The 6,395-nt window shown below is 37.5% G+C and overlaps 1 non-coding gene across 1 annotated transcript; it reads right to left on the bottom strand.

The window, feature by feature from the left end:
• Nucleotides 1–4,171: 4,171 nt before the first annotated feature.
• LOC112448283 (U6 spliceosomal RNA) lies at nucleotides 4,172–4,277 on the bottom strand. Its single transcript, XR_003036654.1, has one exon. It is a non-coding gene; the product is annotated as a U6 spliceosomal RNA (small nuclear RNA).
• Nucleotides 4,278–6,395: the final 2,118 nt, after the last annotated feature.

Below are 6,395 nucleotides of genomic sequence, written 5' to 3'. Positions count from 1 at the left end.
GCCAAGTACAAGGAAGGTGATGCCCTCTATTTCCAGAGGGACAGAGACTCCTGTGCTCTGACTCCTCCCAGACCTTGAGCTGTGTATCTTTTCATCTGGCTGTTCAGCTGTATACTTTATCACATCCTTTAAAAAAAACAGCAATCAAATATAAGTGTTTCTCTGAGTTCCAGGAGCCTCTCTAGAAAAGTAATCTAACCTAAGAAAGAGCTGATGAGAACCTCAGATTTATAGCCAATTGGTCAGAAGCACAGGATCTGCAATTAACATCTGCAGTGGAGTGGGAGCATGGGGGTTCTACAAGCAGGAGATAGAATAGAGCAACTCAGCTGTAAACATGTGATCCAGGAAAGGGAAGAATGATTCCAAGGGCAGAGAAGATTTCAGATTCAGAGTTAATGCTGAAACAAGTTAGGATTTGATGGGATGTTGGGATGGGGTGAATGCATTTTGCATGTAGGACAGACATGAATTTGGGGAAGGGAAAACTAGGCTGGATAAAATAGTGTCTCCATATACTTAAGAGTCTCCCCAAATTCACGTCTACCCAGAATCTCAGATTTTGACCTTTTCAGATATAGAGACTTTACAGCTGTAATTATTTAAGATGTTGTCATATTAGATTAAAGTGGAAGTGAAGTCACTCAGTCGTGCCCAACTCTTTGTGACCCCGTGGACAGTAGCCTGCACCAAGCTCCTCCATACATGGGATTTTCCAGGCAAGAGTACTTGAGTGGGTTGCCAAGCCCCTAAACACAATTGACTGGTGATGTTGTAAGTGGGGTGGGTAGCTTAGGAAACACAGAGACACCCAAGGAGAAAGGCCATATGAAGATGAAGACAGGGACTGGAGTGATCTACAAACCATGGAATGCCAAGGATTGCCAGAAACTGCCGGAAGATAGAAGACAGAAACAAAATAGAATTTCCCTTTGAAACTCTAGAAGAAACTATCACTAAAGACATTTTTATTTCATATTTCTGGCTTCCTGAATTATGAAAGAGTGAGTTTCTATTTTAAGAGACTTAGCTAGTGGTGGTTTCCTATAGTGGCACTAGGAAACTAATATATCATGTAACAAGATTTAGCTCAATTTGAAACATGATCAATAAATTTATTATCTGATGCTTTTTCAAGTGGGGCTTCCTGCAATCCCAGAGACCGCGGTTTGACTCCTGGGTTGAGAAGATCTGTTGGAGAAGGGATAAGCTACCGACTCCAGTATTGTTGGCCTTCCCTTGTGTCTCAGCTGGTAAAGAATCCACCTGCAATGTGGGAGACCTGGGTTCAGTCTCTGGGTTGGGAAGATCCCCTGGAGAAGGAACAGCTACTGATTCTAGTATTCTGGCCTGGAGAATTCCATGGACAGAGGAGCCTGACAGGCTACAGTTTATGGGGTCACAAAGAGTTGGATACAAAAAATTTCTTTGGAAGGAATGATGCTAAAGCTGAAACTCCAGTACTTTGGCCACCTCATGCGAAGAGTTGACTCATTGGAAAAGACTCTGATGCTGGGAGGGATTGGGGGCAGGAGGAGAAGGGGACGACAGAGGATGAGATGGCTGGATGGCAACACTGACTCGATGGACGTGAGTCTGAGTGAACTCCGGGAGTTGGTGATGGACAGGGAGGCTTGGCGTGCTGCAGTTCATGGGGTTGCAAAGAGTTGGACACGACTGAGTGACTGAACTGAACTGAACTGAAGCAACTCTCACTTCACTTCATATATAGTCTTAGCATTTGCATATTCAGTAAATAAATAGAATATTTTTAAATAATAAAATAGTGATAAATTACTGTGTCAAAGTATTGCATTTGATGAAAGATCTGTTTACTTTGATAGACATAATTCAGCATGATGTCTTGATAATTTTCTTCTAAACAGTTTTTTACATATGATCAATCTTTTAATATGTATTTATTTTATTATATCTATAAAATCTAAATGTGTTTGTGTAAATAAAGCTTTAAATTTAGGAATTTGCTGCAGGAAGAGATGTCAAATGGTATACTTTAAAAATGAATGATCATGAAGAATTTGGCTGCATGTTTTTAAAAAGCATAAATTGAATTTGGCAATAACCTAATCATTAATGAGATCAGCTATTATACAAGTAATAGAAATAATTACTTGCCTCAGAATGCAATACATTTAATAGAAGGAAAAGTCCTTAATATTAGGGGAACTACAGAGACACTGAGGCCATATTTTCCATTAAAATGAAATAGAGGAAGTACGATTCATAATAGTATGCATTTGTCTCAGGGTAAGAAAAAGGGACACACTTCATTATCAAACTTTCTTTTTATCTTTTCCAATTACCCTGCTGCATTATAAAAACACATTTCCCACTTTTAATTAAAGTTACACATGATCAGCTTTAACTAATAAACACAAATAAACCTTTATAAGTTGTATGTTATTTAGTTCATTGACAAATATTCAAAATGTCTAAAATATTTTCTTGCTGATAATTGATTGTTAAAGTAAATTAGAACAGCATATAAGTTGATCTATAATAATTTTTCTTAAATATTGATGTGCATACTGAATTCAACTTAGCATAATTTTACCCAAATAATTTAATATTTTAACACATTTATTTCTAAACAGAGGAGTCTTATTTTGACTTTAAACATTAATTTGTGCTGTAGAATTGTAGGGGGGATACTGAGTTTACTGTCATATTCACTGTTAGAAAATACTAACCTATTAACCACTTACTGTGTATTTAACACTCTGTTACATTCAGGTAAACTAATTAAATCTTCCTTAATTGATGAATAAAAAAGATGTCACATCTATGACACATTTTAAATAAATAAAATGAATAGAATTATGGCTTATATATTGGAAGTTGAGAAGAGTTAAAACATACCAGGTGATTTAGAAATGGAGGAGACCCATAAAATATTTGAGGTTCAAAACATGGTACTCAAATGCTAACTACTGCTATAATCTAAAAAAAGAAATGATGATGGCTTGAACCAGAGAATGTGACGAAAACTGATTTGACTTGAGAGGTTGAACTAACAGTAAATACTGATCAAACACATGGAGTTGAATGGAAGAGAATCAAGCATGACCCTTTTTGTTTCTTGGTTTTTGCTTTAAAATATATTGCCATTAACTAAAATTGGGAAGGGTTTGGGTAGGATGTGTTCAGAGGGAATTAGAACTTCCTTTAATACATATTAAATTTGAAATATTTATTAGTCATATAAACTGAGACAGATAGTGGGCAATAGACTTATGAGTCAGAATGAGGGAAATTAAATTTGAAAGTCATTCAGTTCAGTTCAGTTGCTCAGTCCTGTCCATCCTTTTGTGACCCCACAGACAGCAGGACGTCAGGCTTCCCTGTCCATCACCAACTCCTGGAATGTACTCAAACTCATGTCCATCACATCAGTGAGGCCATCCAACCATCTCATTTTCTGTCATCCCCTTCTCCTCCCACCTTCAATCTTTCCCAGCATCAGGGTCTTTTCCAATGAGTCAGCTCTTCACATCAGGTGGCCAAAGCTTTGGAGTTTCAGCTTCAGCATTAGTCTGTCCAGTGAATATTCAGGACTGATTTCCTTTAGGATTGACTGGTTAGATCTCCTTGCAGTCCAAGGGACTCTCAAGAGTCTTCTCCAACACCACAATTCAAAAGCATCAATACTTTGGTGCTCAACTTTATTTATAGTCCAATTCTCACATCCATACGTGACTCCTGGAAAAACCATAGCTTTGACTAGATGGACCTTTGTTGGTAAAATAATGTCTCTACTTTTTAATATGCTGTCTAGTGAGCCATTACTACTACTAAGTCACTTCAGTCATGTCTGACTCTGTGCCATCCCATAGACGGCAGCCCACCAGGCTCCACCGTCCCTGGCATTCTCCAGGCAAGAACACTGGAGTGGATTGCCATTTCCTTCTCCAGTGCATGAAAGTGAAAAGTGAAAGGGAAGTCGCTCAGTCATGTCCGACCCTCAGAGACCCCATGGACTGCAGCCTTTCAGGCTCCTCCGTCCATGGGATTTTCCAGGCAAGAGTACTGGAGTGGGGTGCCATTGCCTTCTCTGAGTGAGCCATTAGATTTTAATATTCAATGCCTTGGGATTGATGAGATCACAAGGGAGTGAGTACAGATCAGGATTATTTATTTATTTATTTATTAAAAAAATATAGACTGCTTCACAAATTGTGTGTCATCCTTGCACAGCTTCCTTGCTAATCTTCTCTGTGTCATTCCCATTTTAGTATATGTCTTGCTGAACTGAGTACTGGATCATGATTCTCTATCATAGCAATAATGATGTTGCAGGACTGGATAATTCCTTGTTTTAGAAGTCTGTCCTGTACATTGTGGGGATGTTTAGTAGCATCCCTGGCCTCTAGCCACAGTATTCCAGCAGTAACTCCTGTTGTGACAAACCAAAATGTTATCAGGTATTACCAAATACCCCATGTGAGCAAAATAATCTCCAATCGAAAATCATTGTTCTAGATAGAAGAAAGAAAGCTCCAGAGCTATTAGGATCCTGTAATTTCATCTTTTGTTTTTGCATTTCATTTGTTGATTCAGGATCCACCAGACAGAAATCTCTTAATGGACAAGTTTTCATTAATGTAATTCTTTGATTGTTTGTCCTACCATTTGCTAATCCTCTAGTTATCTTTTCCTAGATATGTATTTTTTCTTTTCCTTGCTCTAAAGGATATCATTGAAAGTCATTCTCAAATGCTTTGATAAAAATCTGTTTTAGTTCAGTAACTCTGTCAGTGAAAGAAACAAGGCTAATCTGACATGACATGCTCTTGGTGAACTGGTTCCCTTTCTTTGTGATCGTATCCTCCTGTCAGTATTTTTAAACAGCCCTGTAAATATTCATTCTTTGATCTTACTCAGGTATAACATCCTCAGCTTGTCTATTTTCAGAATCCCTGGTCTTTGAGTTTGTAAAAATTCATGCACTTCCTGCAACAAAATTTTTTTTATTAAATATATATTATTGAATCTCAAAATTTGTCAGAGTTCATAGGATCCTCAAATGTTTAGGAGTTAAGAAGAACTGTACAAACCAGAAAAGTGTCTGGAGAGAGGGTAGAGATGAAAAAGTGATTATCAAGCAAGAATAGTACTATGAAAGACAAGTGAAGAATTTGCCACAAGAAGAAAAGAGAAACTCTGTCAAAAGCTGTGGTTTGATTAAGCAATAGGTAAAATTTGTCCATTGTTTTAGTCACATCAAAATGACTGAAAATTTTATCAAGAACACTTTTGGTAGATTAGTGTGGAAATATGGATATTTGCATTATGCCAAATTACATTCCACAGATTAAATGAAGATTACAGAATCAAAAGTTCAAGTTACAATGGAGAGGTCTTAACATTTCCACCAATCAGTTATAGTATAACTTAAAGTGGAGTAAGCAGATATCATGTGCTCATGACTTGATGTCATATGTGAGAGTTGGACCGTAAAGAAAGCTGAGTGCCGAAGAATGGATGCTTTTGAACTGTGGTGTTGGAGAAGACTCTTGAGAGTCCCTTGGACAAGAATAAGATCAACCAGTTATTTCTAAAGGAGATTGGTACTGAATATTCATTGGAATGACTGATGATGAAGCTGAAGCTCCAATACTTTGGCAATCTGATGCAAAGAGCTAACTCATTGGAAAAAACCCTGATGCTGTGAAAGATTGAAGGCAGGAGAAGGGGATGACAGAGGATGAGATGATTGGATGGCATCACTGACTTGATGGACTTGAGTTTGAGCAAACTCCAGGAGTTGGTGGTGGACAGGGAAGGCTGGTGTGCTGTAGTCCATGGGGTTGCAAAGGGTTGGACCCGGCTGAGCGGCTGAACTGTATAAAGTGCTATGTAATATTCTGGCTGTAAAGTTGAACTCACATCTCTTCAAGCTTCTACCTGTAATTTACAGTTTACAGAAATAACAGAGTCAAACTAATACATTAAATGACAGCACAACAAAACAATTAGAAAAATTTAGACAATGGGACATTTTACTGGCCATTTGACATCATTAAGAATTCTATGACAGACATAAAGGCTGAGGTCTATATAAGCATAAAATAGGCTTAAAAGACATAAGGATACAATTTTTAGACTTTATCAGATCCTAACTTTTTAATAGATTAAGTATTTAAAAAATTGAGACAATCACAAAGATTTGAGTATAGATTAAATGTTGGATAATAGAAAGAGTTATTGCTATTTTTATTGTTAGGCCTGGTTTTGTTTCAGAATGTGCAGTATTGAGTGTATATACTAAAGAGGCTGCCTCCATTTTTGGATGCTTGACTACTGACATCTTCTAAATGTTACTGCTCGCTCTTCCCTCTGCCTCATTTCTGGCCAAGATGAGAAGAAAGTCAGAA

Source organism: Bos taurus, chromosome 1, assembly GCF_002263795.3.
Source record: "Bos taurus isolate L1 Dominette 01449 registration number 42190680 breed Hereford chromosome 1, ARS-UCD2.0, whole genome shotgun sequence".
Taxonomy (NCBI): Eukaryota; Metazoa; Chordata; class Mammalia; order Artiodactyla; family Bovidae; genus Bos; species Bos taurus.
Note: the sequence above shows the minus strand (reverse complement) of the source record. Positions and strands in the feature narration are given on the sequence as shown.